Below are 23,995 nucleotides of genomic sequence, written 5' to 3'. Positions count from 1 at the left end.
CGGAGGCTTCATTGGTTTTACTGCTGGTAAATCTCACAGGCTTGTATATAGTTGTAAGAGCTCTCTGAACTGATCATTGTGATAGCAAGATTAGAGGGAGTCATATTGGTTATGTAAATAATGGTCAAAGGTCATGTTTTAAAAGGCCACTGTTAAAGCCAGGATGGTTATAAACACTTAATTGTCATGTTTTATTTGTACGTGCCGAGGATCACTTGGACCCCGTTTACAGTGCGAGGCTCGGCCGCGTTCGGTGTAAACGCGCAAAAGGCCAAATGCGGGGCCAAAATTGGCCTCGCATTAGGCCACGCTCTGGAGGTGGTCTCGGCCGCGGCCGAGCCGCGGTCGCGCCCGGCCTTTTTCTCAGTGTAAGCGCAAACTGGGCTAAATGCGCGGCCAATTTTAGTCTGGCTTCCAAACCCTCGCCTGTACTATTTCGCTATTCAGGATATTAACTACTTCAACGTCGAAAACTAGTATAGTTTAAGGTGGTTTTGTCCTGCAAAGGATTTTCTCCTTCGACAAAGGCCTTTGCCCGAACGGCGACTTCGTCGCCACGGAATTCAGTTGGCAAAGGATCTGAAAACCAGACAATACCAAATTGCGTTTGTTTAAAAGGGTAGAGCGCCACTACGACAAAATATTGAAAGGTTCGAATCAAAAGCGCGGCCGAGCCCGGCAGTGTAAACGGACTAAATTGCGGGGCTCGGCCTCGCAATTGAGGTTGTCCTTGATTGCAGCTCGGCCGCGGCTCGGCCCAGCCCCGCACCGTAAACGGGGTCTAAGTTTATGCACTGTAAGTACTCAAAAAGTCCGTAAATCGACTTAGTCGCACACGCACAGAATTTCCACTTAGTTTGTGTGACAGAAAAACAAATGTGATCTGAATAATGTAGGCCCAAAAAAGTTCAACTAAGTATCTCATTAGAACTTCAAGGTTCTGTATTACATTCTTTTCTTTGTCGATCACGGATGACCGACATCTGATGACCCCAAGCGTATCACCTAACTCGTCTTCAGTGTGACGAGTTTCATATCTCGTTTATTTACCTTTCTGTATGTTAGAATTCAAATGAGAATGAACACAATCTTATTGCATGGATTTATCCATATAATTTGTACAACGATAAATTTTGCATTTAATCTTTTTAAAATAGTTTAGGGAAAAAGCATACATCAAATCAAAATGATACAATTCAAGTCATACTCATTACTTCCGTTTTCATGATATTAGTATTACTGGTTTACCATAGTTGTGGTAGTCAAGCAGACAACTTAAGATAACTATGTAATTGTATATGCGTCGTAGTAATTTTGAATAATTCTGTGAAGAATGGGCCCACACAATCTTTTTGAAGATGCTGGTTAGTGGTGTCAGCTGTTATGAATATCCAATTGACCCTATCTGTAAAATTAAGTGTTTTTCTTTGGATTGGTTTTAGTCGAACCCCCCATTCCCAAGAAGGGCAAATAGATAGAAGTTTTTGTCATTAAGATCTCCTTCCTCCTTTCTTTTTTTTTTTGTTCCCCTTCCTTTAAAGTACTGCAAACATTAAAGATCATCAACTCTTGTGATGACCAGATGTGGGTGTAATGATGACCGGTCCAGATTTTTGACACGCATCCCTCATGGGTGAAAGTCATTTTAAAAAATGTAGAAAAAAAAGATAATACTTCCTCTTGTAACTGACCACAGAAATCGATATAGGTAGGATTCGCACAAATTAACCCCCTCGCGATCTCCTCGTTAGAAGAGGAGAAAAAGAAGAAAGGAAAAAAGAAAAGAAAAAGGGAGGGGAAGCATTCTGACACATCAATGGTCGTTGAGGGAGTAGGAGTGGTCAGTATTGACCGGATATGCCTGGCCATATCGGTGCCTGGTGATGGTCAACGAACGCAGGCAAAGGACAAATTTCGTTGAGGTTTATCTCTTGATAGATTAAAAATTTTTCGAGTTCTTCATTCTCTATGGAAATGCTGTTTGACGACAGCTACATGTGTCAGTACTTTTGCCAATTTCCTGTTTAGGTTGAGAAACAGCAAAACGATCATTCCACGAGTTGATGTCAACCGCGAACCACAGTGAGCCAAACTTCGGAGAGCCATGGTTTGAAGCAGGATGCAAAAACTATCTGGGATATTACCGTTCTTTTTTTCTGTTAAATAAACTGCAATGATTTAGGAGTTGGCACTTCTTCCGAACTTTCAAAACGAATGAGCCTCATGTGTAATAAACAATGACTTGGTTCGTAATGAAGAATGTTTGCAATCAAAGTAACAGTCAACAGCGCACATGAATTGTGCTGATTTTACGGTATAAACATCAGTTTATTATATTTGCTCTATATATTTTAAAACATATTATTGTTATTATCATAACATGATGATGATGATCATCATCATCACTTCCTAATCATTATCATAGATACCAATCATTTATGACTACCACCAATAAACGCTCAGGAACAATGGCAATTTGTAGTACTATATTTACGATTAAATTAGTATATATATATATATATATATATATATATGTACTTGTGATTATTATAATCAGTTTCATTATCATTTCACTATGATTATTGTTTACCGAGCAATGTAATCTTTATCATTATCATCATCATCATCATTATCATATCCATTTTCGTCATCATCGTCGTCGTCATTACTGAAATTATTTGAAACAAAGGAAACCTGATGGCGAACGGTGGTCAGTTGACGTTTCCAAATCCTGATTACAATCGACGCATGAGGAAGTTGGCGTTCTCAGCGGTATATTACAGATCGCACGGAGCACTGAGCAGCAGGAAAGGGATAGTTTTGGCTGATAATGACAAATCAAAAAAAAATCTAGCTGAAAAAGGAAGAAAAATATAGAAGCTAGTTTTTCTTTGTAATATTTTTTTTTCCCTCAGGCCATCAGAGAATTAAGATAGAGAGGAAGTGACAAGATGGCGCCGGGGATTCCTGGCATCGCTCTGATGTAGTTTTCGACTTACCGGAAGCACCGCCATATTTCTTTGTTCACTATGTTTTCTTTGTTCATTATGTTTTCCAAATTTCCAAATTGTTAAAGCCTTATATAACCTTTAATGTATTCAGTGTACAGCATGTAACAGAAATGTAGTTAAGTTTATTTATTTTGTCTGTTTATGTCATTGATATGTAATTGTGTGAGTCATATTACTATCAAATGTATTGTAATTTCATATTTTGTGTATATAAAGGGCGCCATTGTAAAGCAGTTAGCAAACTGAATGTGCCTACCCTGTATTTTTTTAAGAAAACATGATTAAATGAATAAATAAGATGTTTCTATCTAGCAGTTCTATACTTCGCAGGAAGATATTCGGCTCACACCTGTAAATATAATGGAATATCCCTGACCCCATCACAAAATCGTACCAAAGATACTAAAATAAATGAAGAAAAAAATCATTAAAAATCAGAAACAGCAATTTGCCAGAAACTGAATAGCTTGAGATTGAATTCCTCTACAAACTGCATTTTGGTTGGAAGATGAAATCTTCTCTCATGGAATTTGAAGGGACTATTTTTGATTGGGTACATGTACAGAAAATATGCGATTTTTGGAGTGAAAAGAACTCGTATTCTGGCTTTGAGAACCCTTGGACAGAGTTTGAGCCGTTGTAATTTGATGGATGAAAGGGTAGACCTCACTTTTTCAGGTTGCCGAAGATGAAACACCTTATTTTTCCCAGCTATTTTACAGAATTTTTTGAATTTTGAATTTTAACACACGCCTCTATGGGGAAATATTTAGCCGTGTGAGCCCTGTATATATATATATATATATATATATATATATATATATATATATATATATTTAGGTTTATGTCAGGTTCATGTGTGTGGTGTGTGTGCGGCACACATACACACACTATAGCTTCTGACCACACGAGCAAAGAGATTTAAGGGTTTTGGACGAACACCGATCTAGGGCTTTCAATAGCTCAGTCGGTAGAGCACCGGTCTAGTAATCCGGAGGTCTCGGGTTCGAATCCCGATGAAAACCCATTTTCTTTGCTCAAAGTTCTCACTATATATATATATATATATATATATATATATATATATATATATATTCTTTCTTTTTAACTACTAAAACCGCGGCGAAAGAAATATGAATTAATTATAAATTGGATTTCCACGGGCGCTGCTAGTATATATATCTATAATCTATGTTAGGTTACTATATTATGTACACCGAGTTAAATGAAGCCCTCCAGCGGTAATGCGCGAAAACATTCGCAATATGATTTGTGCAGAGATCATTAATTGATAATGTAGCAAGAAAGGAGATGAATAGACAATGAGGACATCACTGTTGATAACGGTGCAGCTTTGTCAACACGTGTATAATGAATGTGATTACTAGCTCAGAGTTCTCACCGACCCGTCAACATCTGAGGGCTGTGTTTGCTATTACACAGTAGCCAAATAAAACTTTTAATATGCATGCATCCTATCACTTATTACATTGATATTATACTCGACCTCGATCTAGATTTGTAGATGGGGAAAAAAAGAGAGAAGAAAATCCGATATTAACTAGATCTGAGTTTATGTACATGCAGGAAACATAGGCCACCTTCATACATGTATCAATGTTGTTTAACTCGTATAATAACATGACTAGAATCCTATCACGTTTTGATTGTTGTTATTAGATGAGATTAATGTGTCTGTCACATGAATCGACGTGATTGAGATATATGTAAATTGACATATATATATATATATATATATATATATATATATGTATATATATATAATTACATATATGTATATATATAGTTATATATATATATATAATTATATATATATATATATATATATATATATATATATATATACTCGTATATAATCACGTTACATAAAGGGGAGAGAGATAACGCAAGGGGAGAGAAAATATTACGTGACGAAGAGAATACACCGACTTTGGTTTGAAGTGTAGGGACAGAAACTATCGACTGCACCTTCAAAATGTTCAAGTTGATGTGGTAAGATCCAAAGTGAAGAGAAGGGAGTAGGAATAGGAGGAGGAGGAGGAGGAGGAGGAGAAGAAAAATGAGGGTATCCCGCCGGAAAGCAAGACAAATAGCTTCTGGTGAGGGATGGCCGGTAGGGCGTGGAAGAGATTCACGGTCAGCGCATCGAGAGAGACTCCTTCTTTCGTGGCAGTGGAGCGAGCGAGGAAACTTTATTTAAAAAACAAAACAAACACAAAACGAAACAAAACAAACACAAAACACCGAAAAACAAAGCGAGACATCCCGTGCTACGACGTCCGACTGTGTCGTTCCAGTCCATTGCCAGGCAAGTTTAAAGGATTACTGGTACTTATTTCAAGCAATGTTTCCCCCATCATCTTTCCGCCATCTACAAAAAAAAAAAAAAAAATAGCAAACGTTGAATTTGATTTCAAACTTCATATTTCAAATGGGTTAAACTGGAATAATGGGAGAGTACTCCTGTATTCGCTTGGGCTTTTTATCACTTTCGTGGCAGTGGTCAGGGTTTCCCCCGCCGTCAAATTTACTTTGAGAAAAAAAAAGAAGAACAAAAAACAGCAGTACAATTTCCAACAAAAAAGAACAAACATAAGTATGACTTTATCTCATTGTCAATCAACAAATAAAAAAGCAATATACAAACAACAAAACGAACATCACGTACTAAGTAAGTATGACTTTATCTCATAAAAAATAAATCATAGCTGAAATCGCCCGAAAGTGTATTGATTTCGCTTTCCCTCACGTCCGTTGGTGAGCAAAACACACACATATTGGCTATACTTATGACGCAAATATACTTATGATCATTATGAATCTTTGCCATATCATCATAAAACCAGAGTATAAACTGCGAAACTGTCTTTGTCATTTATAACCATACGCCACTTTCCGAGGTCCTGTTGCTTCCGAGGCCCACACTTGATACCCAGCGGAAATTTTATGGTCAAAATCATTCATAGCTTATCTGGCGACCATCGACGGCAGGCACCTTTAAGATATGAGCTGACTGACGAGCAGACATAAGAACACCGCAAATTCAACAGTTAAGAAACAAAAACTGAAACGCAGATATCACAGAGAAAAATACAATTCATCATACGGGATGGACGGATGGCCTGAGGGCGAGAGTCAGCGCGCGACGCCTTGTTCTCTCCCAGAGCGACCGGCGTGCAGGTCCGTGCAGGTCACGGGTAATTAGTAGTAGCGGCGCTGCTGCAGCAGTGAAGGCGAGTGTGACAAAACGTGTGTCTCGGGTGGCGAGATTTCCGATTCCATATTGCGATCAAACGTTTTGAAAAGAAAGAAAGAGAGAAATGCACCCAAAAAAAAAAGGAAAGGAAAGAAAGAAAGATATCTCCTTCTCTCCCAACGAAATTCAGAAATCAGTTCTATCGCTTTGACGGCGACAAGATCGCGGTTCAAAATTGGCACCGTATAGCGACACACAGGTCATGACAAAGAGTCGACGAAACACTTCCCGCGAGAAACCGAGAGATCGACACATCGATAGCAAGCACGAGATCATTGCAACAAAAAATGGTTCCCTTCAGACAAATAATGATACAGAACAAAAAAAGAATGGTGTTGAAGTGGAGAAAAATTGACCAGAAAAGAGAAATTGTTTGTTCCTTTCTCTTAGATGTGCCATTTCCAGTATCGTTCTAGCAAAACAAAAGGTTGCAATGCATCAATTTAATTCTACCGCCTCAATTCTATGCACACGTCAAAACAGATGAGCAGGCTAACATGATTGATAATCCCCGTTTGTGCGTACATTAAACAGCACTATTTTAGAAAGCGCAGATTTTACTTGTATTTTACTTTGCGATTGTAAATGGTTGAGACAAAAACAAAAGTGGAGACGTGTACGAGTTTATGATCTAAAGAAACTTACGTGTGCCTTTTTATCGTCAAAGATCGACTTGATAAGAAAGGAAATGAAGAAAATTCGAATTCAGAATCAAATGACATATGGCTGATGATAATTATATGCAATCAAGAATTAAACAAAATAGAGGCTATTGCTTTAGTTTGGAAAGCAGGGCAGAGTTTAATCTGTAAAAGCAGATGAAAAAATGGGCGCTATAATTACATGTGAGATAATGCGTTTGTTGACCTAGTCGTGTTTTGCCAAAGGAGGTGTGTGATACCTCCTTGATCCACAGTAGATTGGCCCATTGTAAATTCTATTGGAATACCACTGACGATTTGCCTACTAATGGTAGATAAAATCCAGGTTCAACTCATTTTTGACAGCTTTTTGACACTGCAAACTTTTTGTACCTTTTCCCGTTTAAGTATCATTCATACCACAACAAATGCACCGAATAATACAACAAAAGAAAATATGTAATATATGTTTTCTTGGTGAAACGAGGCGATGGATATACTCCAGACAGTGACAGATAATAATTACCAGTATTGGTATGAGTTTCGAACGTGCCTTTTAAACATTGCAACCAATGACACATGCGGATGCGACGACTTGGAATGAATTCTAGATTTAACTCTGTGTATTGGAGCACTTTCAATTAATTACGTTCAGTAAATAATTGCAGTTACTATGACACCAGCTCGGTGGGAATCAATCATCCTAAAGCATGCTTGTAATGAGTGCTTTAGAAATTGAAAAAAAAAAACACACACACTACAATTTGCGATCATTACCAAAAAGACTCTCTATGAAGAACTGGGTTTAAATGGTACGTGCGTGCTGTAATCACAAAACTGCTGCACACTTTCACCGATCCATCACACCTGTTTCAGATCGAGACTTTCTAATAACCATCAGAAACTGGGGAAAAACGAAACCATCGTGGCATTTCGAAGTGCAAAGTCATAATAATCGAGAGCGAGAAACTGCCAACTCAGAAGCCCCGTGTAATTTCATTTGCTCCAAATCTGCGCTCGGCTCATCGCAGTTTTCAATCCTAATACCAGATTAAACGGGAAGACCTAAGACGGTGGAGACGTGGGGAGTGGTTACAATCTGTGCTGCCGATAAGAATTGTAATAGGGAGTCGCGCCATTGGTGCCACTTGTGCGATTCCGTTGCATCTGTTGGGTTTTCTACTTTTTTTCGCTTTAACGCCCAATTTAAAACATAACAACAAAAAACACACACAAAATGATAGATAAATAAACAAGAAACAATATAGAGAAATAAATATACAAGCAAAAAAGTTGTGACGAGTTAGGAATTACTGCTCATATTTTACAAAATCTGCATGCATTAGTCGAGAGCGCGGAGGTGAAGCTGCGCTAAGAAAGAATGTATCATGATAAGATAATTTATGCTTTTAACTTTCATACACAGCGAGATAAACATCTCATGGACAGTACGTCTCAAAGTGTCATGTATACATCTTAAGCCACTCAGAAGAGCAATTCAGTATAGCATAGGTACGGTACAGTCCTATCGAAACAGGTAAAGAATAAGAAAAGAAACTGACATAATTATGACACTGTGACAGTGAAGCATACAACCCACAGCCATGCATTGCAAAGATATTGGAAAGATAATTATAATGACCAATCCTTTGGCTTTCCATACATGTAGATTTATAGGTAGACTTCATATCGCAATAAACATGTTCGGAGTTAGCTCATGTGCACAAGGGTACAAACGACCTTCCTATTTTCTCAGTTAGTTAGGCACTTACTCATTTTTAAAGTGACATAATGCATAAGCTTGCGCGACATAACAATTATGGGAATTCATCATTCATGTTCAAACAAAGGATGAAATTGCGTAAACCAGCTGACCAGAATGGTCAGTCACTTGGTCAATTGGTCTGTCAAATGGTCGTGGGGAACATCCATTCATTTTTTTTTTCATTTGAACGTCTTAACGATCTCTTTCTATTGATATTGCCAAATAACACTTTTGCTGTCAGGTGGTTGTGTGGCAAGCACCATTTGTAAGGATTACTTGAATAATCAATACATCCGAGATACATATCTCGTGAATTCAAAGACCAACGTGCCCTGTTGGTACGAATGAACTTTTTTCTGCTCCTGCCCAACGTGTAACCCCGAACTTTAACTGGCTTATTGTATCTATATAGGTCAAAGTGTCACCCCATACTTTTTTTACACGAAGAAATGTAAAGAAATCTCATGCACCTTGACGTCGTGGCAGTCGTTCTCTGTAGATTAATAATGTTGTACATATGTATCAGTGTGTGTGTGTGTGTGTGTGTGTGTGTGTGTGTGTGTGTGTGTGTGTGTGTCTGTGTGTGTGTGTGTGTCTGTCTGTCTGTCTGTCTGTGTCTATGTTCTCCTCTAAATCAGTTTACAGTTTACAGTTACACTAAGACTCCCCCTTCTTTGTACCATTCTTGTTATACCAAACCTCTCTCATACTTTCTAGTTTGTTAGCTCTTCAGTCTTTGTTTTTATCTGCCTCCTATTCTCACAGCGCCTCTCAACCATCATTTTTGTTTCGTCGCAAGTATATTGCTAAACAAGGCCTTTACCTGCTCGTGTCTTTGCTATGGTGCTGATTTCACTTTAAGAAGTATTTCATTAAAGAAAAAAAAAATGAATCCACTTTGGGTCTCCTACATGTACCGACGATAACAGCCTGGCAAGAAAGAGGGACAGGCCGTCGTCACCTTGTGATTGACTTAATTCCATTTTTCCACTTTGCAACTTGGCGGTACCTGGTAAGCAGCAGGTAAAGATCCTATTTCCACCTGGGTGATAGGTAAAACGGATGTCTGCCCATCCCCTACCCCACCCCCCCCCCCCAAAAAAAGAGAGAGAGAGAGAGAGAGAGAGAGAGAGAGAGAGAAAGATATAATATAGAAGAAAAAGAAGAAGACGTGAAAGAACAAGAACAGGTCTACGCAGTCAGCGCTATTTCGGCTATAGCAGAGCGACTTGTTGCCATGGTTACCATGGATGCGCCCCCATCATATCCCAGCCTCTTGCCCGCCCTCTCCCCCCTCTCCGATGACACCTGGCCTTTCGGCTAACAACATCCACAAACCGTAACCATGGGCTGTCAGCGACTGATAGGGCTGAGCGGATGACGAGCGCGGTCTCCCGCCCAGCAACCCCGTCTCGGACGCGGAGTGATGTTTTTATTATTATTTATAAACACACGGTGTGAAAAAATAAGAACCCTCCGAATACGTCACTCGGCGCGCCGGTTCAAAATAGTAGTCGGTGCGTTTCGAAAAGTCATGTCCGCGTAACATTCAACTTGACTTCTCGTATCCCCCCCCCCCCCCCTCCCCCTCCACTTGCTGTCTAGTTCACCCCTCTCTCTTTCTCACTACCTTGTTATATTGGGGATGCAATTATGAAAGTGTGAAGTGATTATGCGTCCGCTCCGCGATTGCCGATACTCTCAGCATTGCTCAGTGATACGCTTGCGAGTACTGCGTTTGGCCAGTTGAGAGCGCTCTTTCAAAGTAGATCGCGCCTTCAAACGGAGCTCACTAACGAAAAAATTCGCTGTCGCATGTAGGCAAAGTTCATTAAATAAAAAGAAAAGAATATGTACATCTCTTGAGAGCCATCTCTTGACAAATACTGCTTTCTTTAAAAAAAAAAGAATATGATCCTTAGGTCAATAGTAGCAAGAATACTGATGACAGCTTTCAAACAATGTAATGAAGATAATTATACCATTGCGTGTAAAATTGAGAGTAACAGCAATTTGAAATATCAAAAGACATAATAATGTCGGCCTCCCCGAGTACAAGACCTTTTTTTTTTCAATCAGCTGATAACACTCTGTTTCGTCGAGTGATACTAGTAAAGTCATTTAATATGTCGCAGCGAAATAAGATTGACCATTGTATCGTCTTTTTTTATTTAGTTACTAAAGAATGTGTTTTCAAGTTTTGACATCACCACGAATAACTAACATTTGAGACAATCATGCTGCAAGAAGCTTGTAGATTACGAGGTGAGAGTTTCTCCGGGTTACAATAATTATTGAGTGCGTATATGAGTGTTTTGTGTGTGTACGTTATTGTTCTCTAAGAAGTCCTGTCAACAGGGCATTTTCCCAAATAAAAAAAAAAGTTTGTGTCTGTCATTGTTTCTGCTTTTCTCGATCAAAATTTGTTGCTTCTTGTCTGTTAAGTGAGGGAAATATTTGCAAGCCTTTAATTAGGCCTACAACACCAGCAGCAACAAAGTAATTAAAAGAGGACATGTCATTTCATCACATTGTTCTACTTGTCAAATTCCTGCTAAATCATCGAGATTGATATCTTATTGATATCTTTCTGAAGTTTTATAACAATATCAATGATGATGATAATAATAATAACAATAATAGCTTTATTATCATTGATGATATTTTCATTGTTGTTGTTATAATCATTATCATTAATAATGATAATAATAATAATAATAATAATAATAATTATTATTATTATTATTATTATTATTGTTGTTATTGTTATTATTATTATTATTATTATCATCATTATCGTCATTATTATTATTATTATCATTATTATCATCACCATCATTATTCTGATCGCAGACTGTCACACTCTGTCCCTGACATATATTAAGATCCATGTTTATCAGATGAATGAATACCGATGATAATTTTCTGAAATGCTGTTTTAAATAGTATAATTCATCGACAAAGTTGGCTTGCCAAGCAATCATAATATCTTATTCCAAGGATGATGTATGGAAAATGAGATGTTACCACCATAAGGATCGCCTGATATCTCATCACGTGTTCTACATCATCAGAACACAAATAGATCTACCAGTATCATTTTCAAACCGAAAGGAATCACGAGGGGTTAAATCAGGTGTTGGAAAAATCGACGGCTGCCGAAAAAGAAATGCAGGTATACAGGCAGAATGATGGGACCAAAGCAGCGTATAGTGATGGCTAAATGAAACGAACGCACAGCCACGACAGCCAGCAAATGTCAGTACCACTTAATACAAAATGATGATGCAAAATAAAACTGATAAATAGGCCAAGTGGTGAATAAATAGGTGTTTAATAATATCTCTCTATTCTGATCATTATTATCATCACCTAAGTTTAATACAGTAAACCTTGAAGACAAACGTACTTTATATAGAACAGCATTACGACTTGGGAAATTGCACCTCACGGGGGAAAAAAAAAACGTTCCCTTTCGCTCGTGCAATGGGTATGGAAAAATCATTGATATTTCCTCTCCAGCAGATTTGGGCGGCAAAAGGTCGAGACAAAAATAGGACTTTAATAGTGATATCTGGAACGTGCTCATAGCTTCTGTACTGACTGCGGAAGAGGAAATAGAGTTCAAAAGGGGGAAAAAGAAGAAGAAGTAATGTCTTTCCTTTGTGTGCCCGTGTGCATGTGTGCGTGGACGTTGACATTATTTCAAAATTGAATTATTGACGATTCGTCTGCTCATCTACTCTCTTTCGGAAACGTTGCCTGTGGGCATGAAGAGAAAGGATATGTATATGATCTGGTTATGTTGTTGATAAAGTCAGCTGCACTTTTTGTGTTCTTAATCTTCGACTCTTCGTATTGTTAATCCTTGTGAGCGTGCGTAGGTGAATGTGCCGTTAGCTCGTTGGTGCGTATACATTTGTGTGTGTTTTGTCGATTTTGCGTGAGTCAGTTTATCAGTATACATTCAGAGAGGTGAGAGAGTTTTTCTCTCACGCCTTGCTGATATGTTTCAGCTTATATTTTCTTAAACATGACATGAAACTTTCTGATTATATCATGAATGTTACATAACATACTGGTGAAAAAGTATAGGTAAAAGTGCGGTAAAAAAAAGTTTATTCGTTTAAACTTTGAAGGCTACAGAGACAAATGTCGGCATAAAGTGAATTACAAGGGAAAACATAGCGGTAAGAGTGGCTAAATATTCCAGGAAAGAAAAAGAAAAACTACATGTGTGGGTGGACTGGCTGATTCATAGATGTTTTCTCGTACATGATAGACTAATCTAATTGACAGTGTTATACGTTCCAGTATGGAACAGGTGAGATGATAGTCTGGCATCCAGGCGTTTATCTTGCTATGAAACCAAAAAAGAGTGAAAAGTTCCCAAGGCATTCAGTGAATGCATCATAGATTAAAGGATGGTACAGTAATGTTTGAGGTGAAAATTCAGCTTTTAACTTTATGGGAGATACTTAGAAACCACTTTAGAAAAAGTTAAAATGCTTACGATTCTACGAGGAATTCAAAGTTTATTTGATAAAAATCAGTTTTGAAATGGCTTAGATATCCAAAACAAAGTAAAGCAAAACTCTCCTAATAAAAGGTGGGACCCACCTGTTATTATAGGATCACTTTCTTAGCCGTTTCAATACCAATTTTCACCAAATAAACTTTGAATTCCTCATAGAATTATAGGCTCTTTCATACTACATAAGAAGTTTCTCATTATCTCTAAAAATCATCATCAAAACCGTTGGAAACCACAATCCCCATCTCAATCGAAACTGTATCACACCTTTAAGTGATTACCGATAGGTGTTCGTTCTTTTGAATGTGTGTGTGTGTGGGGGGGGGGGGGGGTTAAAAGGGTGAAGGTATGTTTGGAACCAAGACCAATGAAAGGGCGGCCTTTTTTTCTTCAAGACACCAGGCATGGACACTTTGTTCTCTCTATTTATTGATTCTTGCTTGTTGAGACAATCATCATCTCCTGTGTAAATTCATGGACGTTGGTGAAGTTTGCCAAATGAAGAAAAAGCCATGGAAAAGACTGGGGTACAACCTTTAACATATGTCAATATAATGACTTTCACCCACTTTGCTTTGGAAGTCATGATTACACAGAGTAAAGAGGAAATGAGACGATCACAAGCGACACCAATAATGAGATTATTTCTTCCTAGATCAACAAAGACGGATGTGTCACGCATACACACAAAACTGAAAAAAGAGGGATAAACGACAAATATTCCCATACGGAAGAGAAGGAAAAACATACGAGATGTTTTTCTCTGTTGTCGACAGTTGGTCGCAGAGGACGACTCGCGCGCTAACCCTGCATGTCAGCCGAAATGGCGGGAGAGTCAATGACACATTGGTTACATGTGTTTCTCGCTCTGCCTATTGCCAAACGCCATATCCTGCAACGGTGTGATTATGAATCGCACCAACTGGCTTGCCATATCCTTTTCCATGCTCTTGTTCTCGCTCTTTTCGCCTCGTTTCCTCTGTTTTTGTTCACACAAACGCGGATTTCTCATTTTATTCTCAAATTGATGATAATTTGTTTTCTCAGCGATAAAAAAGCAGCCACAAGGAATTTGTCCGTACTCCTACGAATGTCCTAATGACTAAATTCAATTGTACTTTTTTTCAGTGAAAGGAAATGATTTATCAATGCTAAAGCGAAAGGACGGCAAGCTAAAAAAGATTTTTTCCTCCTCATACCAGCCTATGTTTCAACTAATTGCGTCGCCACTGAAATGTCGGCTCACGTGGGCTGGAAAAAAAATACACCATTACTTTATGGAGAATCTAGGCTCCTACTGGATCAGTCAATCTGCCAAACAAGCCAGTGCTTGTTTCCTCTCGAGTCGATTACAGACGGGGACCAGTTTTTCTCTGTTTTTGCCAAAAAAGGTACAATAGAATAGCAATTATGTATTCATTGTACCATAATCAATGTCTCACTCAGTTTCGTCGAGGAGGTATCGCACACGTGTGGTACCGCCTTTGTTTCATCAACACGTTGCGGCGCAAAGATGTTAGCGCGATCAACGAATTGAAAGTAATCACTCTCTAGATTCTTTAGATTGAAATGAGGCACAAATCCAAAATTAGATTAAAAATCTCAATCTAATAGAATATAGAAGTCAATCGTTTTCCTATGTTAATGTTGGATTGGTCCCTCACCACGATCTTATAGATCGATTTCCAATAATAAGGAATTTAGAGAGTTGCAGTAGTCAAGATGGACAAAAACAGTTTGGTATCACAGGAAAATCCGCTCCTCATGTTCCTATGAAAGAAATCGAAGAAGTCAAAGCGACAGAACTGCGAAATGTCGAGAGAAATCGCGAGAGTTAAGACTGGTTAGATGTCGGCAGTAAACATGGTGTCCTTTGGGGCATTGGGTAAAAGGTCTTCACTGCGAATGCAAATTTTCTCAATGGGACGCATGTTATTGTGGTACACTTGTATAGTGGTATATCGTTGATCAGAGGGTGGTAAGGTGGCTCGTAGCTGGACCCCTCGGGAGACCTTGCCCCCTGGCCCGGACACTCACTGCGCAGTGCGCATATCTTTGGACGAGATGTGATGTGACGAAAATGACAACGATACCATTCTTAATGGTGGTAATGAAGACAACGGTGCCGACGCTGACGGCGGTGATGATAACTTATGAAAATGATAATCATAATGATGATGATGATGAAGACGATGATGATGATGACGATGACGATGATCATGAGAAAACTAGTTCTTTGTGTGTGTGTTTTTTTTTTTTTTAACTGACGGTGAAAAGAATGTGAATAGATTTTGGTGTGCTATTTTAGGAAGAGAGTTAATACGATGGCGAGGAAGCAGCGCAGTAGTTTGGAGGAGGATGTCGAAGACGATAACGACAACGACAATGATGATAGGAATGGTGGTTAGGATACAAATGGTGATAATGATCTCGATGACAACAATAATAATAATGTCGATGTTGATGATAGTTGAGATGAGAGCGAGGGGATGGTGACGATAGTTGTAGCCACCATTATTATAAAAAACTAAAATACATGAATCCTCTCTTGATTATGGACATAGATTCTGTCATCCAGCTCTTCATAGATTAGTAGCAGCAGCGGAAAAAAAAATGTAATGAAATCCTTGAAGGATGAGAATGATGAAGACTTAATCATATTCTCATATTAGCACACCACAGTGGGAGGACTGAAAAAAAAAAGATTCCTGAACAAGACACTGCGCCGTGTGTCGCATCAACAGACATGTCCCTAAATGATTGTGTTAGAGTTTTTATCCGGCCTAGTTCTCTGATTGGGGCAACATGCACTTTTGCTCCGTCACTTCCAATTGAACGCAAACAGTCAAACATTCACTTTACACTTTCCAAAGTACAGGGTACACTAAAATGCCTTCAACCCTAATGATGCATCTCAACATGTTGAAATCATCAAGTAGAAAAAAATCAAAGACAAACAAAAAGCATCCAACAAATCTAACGTCGCTTAGTGATCACAACAGAAAAAAATCGAGTTTTTTACAGGTGACTTACCTTGGTCTACTTTTATCAGTTATAAAAGGACTTTTCTCACTCAACACTGGTTTATATCCGACTCAAGGGAAAGAGTGTTCTGAGAGACCACCTATAAACCTCTCTTGTCTTATCATTTACGTTAATATTTTTTCATTATTATTTCATTATTTTTTATTACTCGACCAACATTAATAGGGTCGACATTTGATTGATCTACATTGAGGTACTTGTCTTGATAGCTGTACAACTCATAGTTTGGCGTGCAGCTACTTGTAATCATGAACGGGATTCTAATATTGATCCAATGCCGTAACTCCATGCAAACTTCTACCCTCCAACAGCAATAACAAAGCTAACCAAACAAACAAACAAACTAAATGACTAAAAAAAAAAAGAGAGACAATCAAACACAAGAAAAAATGCTCGAATATGTAATTTTCCTATATACAACATGTACATAACGTCAATGGAATTTCGTGATAGCTTGCATTTTCTGATACATGTTAAGAAAAACACCCCCCCCCCAAAAAAAAAAAAGAACAAAAAACAACCCCAAAACAAACAAACAAACAAACAAACAAACAAACAAACAAACAAACTACTCCACAAAGGTGCGTGGCTATATTGCAAAGAATGCTCAACCGATATGTCATAAAATCACCATAAGATGATAATTCATCAGCAGGTATCGAAGGATGGTAAGAGGGAGAGAGAGGAAACGAAAGGATAAAACACGGTAGAGCTGCTGAATACACAAAACGCAGACTCTCTCGTCATCTTTCCTTCACACACCCTGTACCCACGAGGGCGCTGTGCTGCAAATAGAGCACTATCAATTTAGACGACATGCTTTGAAAACTCCAGACTCCTGCGCGGCACTTCCTCGAAAATAAGCATTCTAATGACAAAAATATGGCTTCAATTTCGCAATCGGAATGCACTTCCAGATGAACATGTGAATACGCACGGTGGAAGGTGATTCAAATCGACGGACAGCGTGTCACTTTTATTTCCCCGGACGCAACGCTAACGCTTGTAGTGGAACTGAGTTACAGCCCGATCATTTCGGAGTCGCTCCTCGACCATTTATTGTCATTAAAGTGGAAATTCAAAGAAAAATTACAACTTGGCACAAATTATATGCTGTGCTTATGCTAGAATCTTGGAAGTGACAAAATGTAAGACTTTTGCTCATTTCACAACGGGGAATGCAAATGTTGAGAGCAACGAGAAAATTCATACGATGTCGGCGGTAATGAAAACACTGCGAATGAATTCGAGAAAATTCGGCGAAGTTCTTTACCGATGTAATAAATTGACCAATCTATGAAAAGACATGGAATTTTACCTTTTATTTGATATATTGTCGTTACTAATGATGGATATTATTCAAATGACACGGAAAAGCGTTAGATTCACTTTGCATCGGTATGGCATTTATCCCGGGTAAATATCAATACTTTGCTCACCTGGGAAAAATTACACCTTTAAATCTGTGCACTGTCTATACAGGACGTAGTCTGCTTTTGCTTGTCGAGTTCATTCAGTGACGTCACAAGTATCAGGCGTGTGCGGCGTGTTCTGGTACGTTTTCGAAATAGAAAGGAGAATGGTATTCTTCTCAATTTATGTCGCACAAATCTTTCCCGTGAGGTCGGGAATCGTAATAACTGAGGCTGGCTTAAACTATATTTGAATTTTCATGAAATATTATTTATATTTACTATCTTTGAACGTAAAGTTTAAAGATGAATCTTGTACACAATGCAGTGCACTCCCGTTATAACGAACACGGTTATAACGTAAATCCCGGTACAACAAAGTAAAAATTCAAATCCCCAAATTATCATCCATTTATCTTTATTATATGGTTATTGTTCGGCTACCAATTTTTATGCCTCAGCCACGAAGTGGTGCCGGAGGCATTATGTTTTCGAGTTGTCCGTCCTTCCGTTCATCCGTAATGAATTTTATGGACAGAGAGTAACTAAAAAACCTTTTGAGGTATCCTAATGGAACTTGGCATGTATGTGTATTAGGGGGTGAAGTTGTGCCTATCAACTTTTGAGTGCACATCCTCAAGGTCAAAAGTCTAATGGTCAAGGTCAAATGCTCAAAATTTCACTATTTCCACCATATCTATGCAATGCCTGAAGATATTTTCTTGAAACTTAGTGTATACATGTATTACCCTGTCAAGACTCTCTGGTGGAAAGTTTGGGGTCATGAGATCAAAGGTCAAAGGTCAAAAAGTCAAGTAAAAATGTTAAAATTTCACTTTTTTTCTCTATATCTTGGAAATGGTTTAAGGTATCTTCATGGAACATAGTGTATATGCACGTACTGACTGGCAGTGACTATCTAGGGAATTTGGGGTTCATGGGGTCCAAGGTCATGGATCCAAGGTCAAGGGCAACACTTCCAAATTTTACTATTTCCCTCATATTCAAGCAATGCCTGCAGGATAATTTTTTTTTTAAAACTTGGTGTATGCATGTATAACCCAACAGAGATTCTCTGAGAAGTTTTTTTTTTTTTGCCTCAAAGGTCAAAAGGTCAAAGATCAAGTGAAAGTGTTGAACTTAACTTCTTCCTCCATATCTCGGAAGTGGCTCAAGTTTTCTTGAAACTTAGCACATATCTGTGCATGTTCTGCCTGACAGTGATTCTCTTATGAATCTTAGGGTCAAAGATCAAGGGTCAAAGGCCAGATGAAAATGGTAACAATTTACTACTCAATACAGAAATTGCACTTTTTCTCCGTACTTTGAAAATTACTCAATGCATAAACTTTTGAAAGGGTCAAAGTCAAGTAAAAGTCCTAAAATCCCCAAATACATGCTCTTCCATTCATCCAATTAAACCTAGGTCAAGGAAGGTGAACATTCAACACATTTGTGACCATCATGTCCTTTTAATATTTTGCTAATTTTGTGAAAATGTAATCACACATTATCCACATGTACTATAGACTTATTACGAGAATCATGCATTATGGCGGAGGCATACCAGTCGCCATAGCGACATTTCTAGTCTTTCTTCTCTTGAAAAAGGCAGGAACATGCTTGCCGGAAACGTCGAGAGTGGGTAGATCCTTTTCAGGGCCACATACATACCCAAGAAAGAATACGTGGTGCACTGTTAAGCCTTCTACCTTCCAACGTTCTACCGCCATGGAAGCCTTCAAAGATTTCACTAAAAGAAGTATACATTAAATCTTGCATAAGTCCAACTCAGGTCGAATATTGTCCAGGGACTTTGTCATTTTTCCTTTAAAAAAAAACACACAAAAAAATCTTTTAAAGTCAAATTTCTCTTCAAGTCAAAGCTGTTTTAGTCCCAAGGGATTCAACCTATGCAAGGTTAGCTGCAGTTTATATCAACTGAAGCATGAATTATGTGTGGAGTGAAAGGTAGCTTGAATCTGACATTATGGTTATTCTACTCCTGAAACGACACCACTATCCGTCTTCCCATTTTCCACAGCTTGTCAAACTAGATGGGCTGAAGACAGGCACATTTGGATTGTCAATACCTTTCCTGCCTTTTTCTGCACAAAAAAATCCTTCAATAGTAAATGATCTATGCAAGTACATAGCATTACATACACACATGAATATTGCATATATATCCAAACATACACACATCCACACACATATTCATATGTATACATGCATACGTGATACATGGGTGCTGTTCGTTATTCCGAAGGTTCGCTATTCCGAAGGTTCGTTATTCCGAAGGGTCGTTAATCCGAAACACGCAAATTCCCTATACTTAGAGGTTCGTTAATCCGAAAATGAAAAAGGGTTCGTTAATCCGAAAATTTGTGGTGTTATTCCGAAGGTTCGTTATTCCGAAGATTGGTTAGTCCGAAAATGAAATTCGGAACAATGAACCTTCGGAATAACGAATCTTAGGAATAAAGAGCCTTCGGAATAACGAGCTGTAACCGTGATACATATCCAATTGTGAGCGTGTGAGTGTATTCATGTGTGTGAGTGCATGTTTAATGTATGATATGACACCTTACTTTTTGTTCCACCTGGTGCAGTTCATGTTCAGTAAAAAAACGTAAGTGCACTCTTCCACACTTAGCTCTGAGGATGCACGTACACAATTCATGAATTTAAAAAACAAACAAAACATGAACTTTCTCATGTTTTCATATTTTTATTGATGGCTGGGAAGCACCAACTTGAAAACACTACATCAGTACAAAAAAAGGCACACACAGTTGTGATTTGTAATACTTACAGTGACAAAGATTCACATGATCAACACTAAAACCTCTTATCATATGCAAATCGTTGTTGCTAGCATGTCATTTCTACAGTGCACCAAAAATGTTTCTAATCATCTTTGACATGTACAACACAAATATACAACAGTACTTTGTACACACAGCTAGTAACTGTGTAATGCTGATTGCACTATTAGATATACAATAATAAGTGTCTTTCTCATATGTTATAATGATAAGACAATGAAGGGCTAGTTATATCTTCATGGCCTTCATTGATTTCATTGGTTCTTCTACACTGGAATCAGTGGCGTGCTTACTGGTATTCAAAGTATTTACATGTTTGTAAAAAAAAACCAACCAAACACCCTGATTTTATGTGAGGACCCCCCAAAATGGAGAAATGGGTCAACCTATTCAATTTTTAGTTTTTATTGTTTTCTGTAAGCACAGTTTTTTCCTTATAAATCTACAGTTTGAGAAATTAAAACAAACAGGAAATCATCGCTTTTCAGTTATTCTTCATATTTTTTTTTTTTTGGGGGGGGGGGGGGTCTGTGTGATAAGGTACAACTTAGAGGTCCCATTTCATTTCTTAAAAACCTTGTCAACATTCTTCACTTTCAACTCTAATTACTTTTGAAAGGACAATGCTATTGCATTGAAAGGAAGAATTATTCATAAATAGAATGTACTTAATGAGTGTGAAGGATTTCAGTTTAATCTGATGATCCCTTCATAGTAATTACCATGGAGTTTTACATCCTGTAAAAGCTTAGAGTCTGGTCTCTCAGAGTCTGTCCTCAACAACAACAACAACAACCAAAAAATCAATATCTGGCTACTTTTTGTTAGTTTTGGGAGCCAGGGGCATATATTATATATATTCATTATGCACATAGGTACATTTATATTACTTAGAACACACATCATATACTGTATAAACCATCTGTTTAGTGAGTCTCATTTTTTTGTGAATCAGGACTTCACGAAAGTTTCACGAGTGGTTAAATTCACAATTGTACAGTACAGTACTGAATGGAGAAATGTATGCGTGCATGACACATTCATAAACTCACTTCTTACCAGTACATGACTATGGGTCATACAATGTAAAGTCGCGTATTTTGTCATTATCTACCATAAATCGATACTAAACAGTTTGTTGTTCTTGTCATTTGCTTTAAGGTACATTTTACCTGCGTACATGTAATCTCACTGGGTCCCAGGAGTGTGTACATCTCGCCTTGGGGGCATTTCATGAAGTGTTTTGTCCGACAAATTTGAAAGATGGAATTGCTCTTAGCCAATCAGATGCAAGGATTTCATGCAGCTTGTAACAATTTGTCAGAAAAAAATATATGACAAAATGCTTCATGAAATGCTGAATACATCATAATCGGTCCCTGGTTGCTAGTATTATGTGATACAGGAAATGTAAAACTATTTCCCTCTGGACACACCTTCAAATGACACAATAACTCAGAAATATATTTGTCAATATGGATTCATTTCAGCATTTCAGTAAAGCACAACTTAACAGTAAAACACAGGACTAGTACTATAAATGATATTTATGGGCAAGTGTGATGTTTCTTGGTTTCATTTAGCAATTTTATTCACGTATAGGCATTCGTGTTTGTGGGACAAAATTTATCTGTCTTTATATAATGCCTAAATAGATCCTTATCATTTGATTGGTTGTTTGCTATTGATCATTTGTCCCATTTCACTATGATGTCATCATCTGTGCAATTGTTGCTCCATTTACCATGCAATCTTGGATCCATACGATTTGCTCCATTGCACGCACAGCGAGAGCCCGGCACACTACGCATGTAAAACGCTTGCGTTTGCAGTGTGCATGTGACAGCGCGGATAGCGCGCTAACGTAGACAACCGCGCTCAGTGAGTACTATCTCAATCTCAGAGCCCCCACATTCTCTCTTATTTCTAAATTCATAAAACATCAAATGACAAGGATCTATTTTAAGTGTTATATAAAACAAATGATAGATGTTTTTCTTTTGTGCAATGGACAGAATATTTCATTCGGTGAAAGATGAAATCTTTGATCCATTCAACTCGGGTGCACCTTGTTGAATGGATCATTTCATCTTTCACCTCATGAAATATTCTGTCCATTGCACTGTAAACATTCATTATTTGTATGATATCTTTTAATGTACATATCCCCCCCCCCCCCTACAGACACCTTGAGAGATGAAATCATTTTGATGTTGCGGTTACATCAGAAAGTCCAAGGTGAAAAAGATTTGAAGCTGGCGAAGAGAGTAACAAAACGAGAAAACTGGCGACAGCCCATATAGCTGGGCGGTTTGGTTTTAGGATGTCCTCTTTTCTTTTTTCCTTTATCTTTCTTCTTTTTTTGGAATATGCCACAGAAATCATATCCTACTCCGCCGGTGATTCACAATGAATTCATCACTTTTTAGGAATGTCTCAGCCCTGTCTCCTGTCTGAATGACGCGACACTTGTAAAAACGTTCCAGAGTTCTATCCGCGTCTGCCAATGGAACAACTGTTGCCAGATCTCTTTCCCATCTCAGTCTAGTGGTTTTCTCTCACGTGGTGGGTATTCATCGAGTTCAATGTTATTTTTTTTCCCCCCAATTAAAAAAAAAAAAGGAGAAAGATCCTCTTTGTTTAAATTTGCAATTACCTCCCTCCCAACAACCTAGCAAACTATGGTGACTAAAATAAAGTCACTTGGCAACATACAGACAGGCAACTGTTATTTGTTTTTTTTTACATGCGAAAATTTTCAGAACATTTGGTATCTTTCACTTTGTTCAGTAACTGGCAAAAGTAGTTCAAATTCTCACTTAGGGTCATCTTTGTTTTAGCTTGATCAGTTCTGCCTCCCACCCCCCCGGCACATATTTAATGATAAAAGACACATTCAACCAGTGTGAATCATTCTGTGTGATGTTACTCAAAATGTTGATTGCTTCGGGCGAGATAACTCATGTTGCGCCGGAAGTTGCTTGTTGCTGATTATTTAAAGTTACACTTTCGGTAAAGCAAAATATGGAGAGTGAGCATTTCTTTCTGTCTTAGCTTCCTGAGGAGTGAAGAGAGTTATAATCCTTCTCTATGCAAATGAGGCAAAGAAGGACGCAGGAATATCAAAAACAGAAACTTGTTCGATGAACAGTATTTCTAAAGCCGAAATCGGATTACCTTAACCCGTTGAGGATGGGTTCATTTTGCTACAACATGCATTTCCAATAGAGACCTGCCTGAGTATACTTGGGACCAGTCTTCAACGGGTTAAGGACCATCTTCTCTGATGAGAAATTGTTTACTTCTCATCTCATTTTTGTTGCTTTCAGCTGCAGACGACATTGTTCAGGTCTGTTCAAATGTGGAGTTCTTTCATTAAAAAAAGAGTATGACAATAACGTAAATCTAGTTTCTTTACACCTTAAGCGGTATACCACAATTGTTGTAATACAAAAAGTGTACCTGTGACATACTGGCTCACT

Source organism: Diadema antillarum, unplaced genomic scaffold (genome assembly GCF_040938485.1).
Source record: "Diadema antillarum isolate AM-2024a unplaced genomic scaffold, OU_Dant_1.0 scf00000047, whole genome shotgun sequence".
Classification (NCBI taxonomy): domain Eukaryota; kingdom Metazoa; phylum Echinodermata; class Echinoidea; order Diadematoida; family Diadematidae; genus Diadema; species Diadema antillarum.
The sequence above is the reverse complement of the archived record's forward strand: the minus strand, read 5'-3'. Positions refer to the sequence as shown.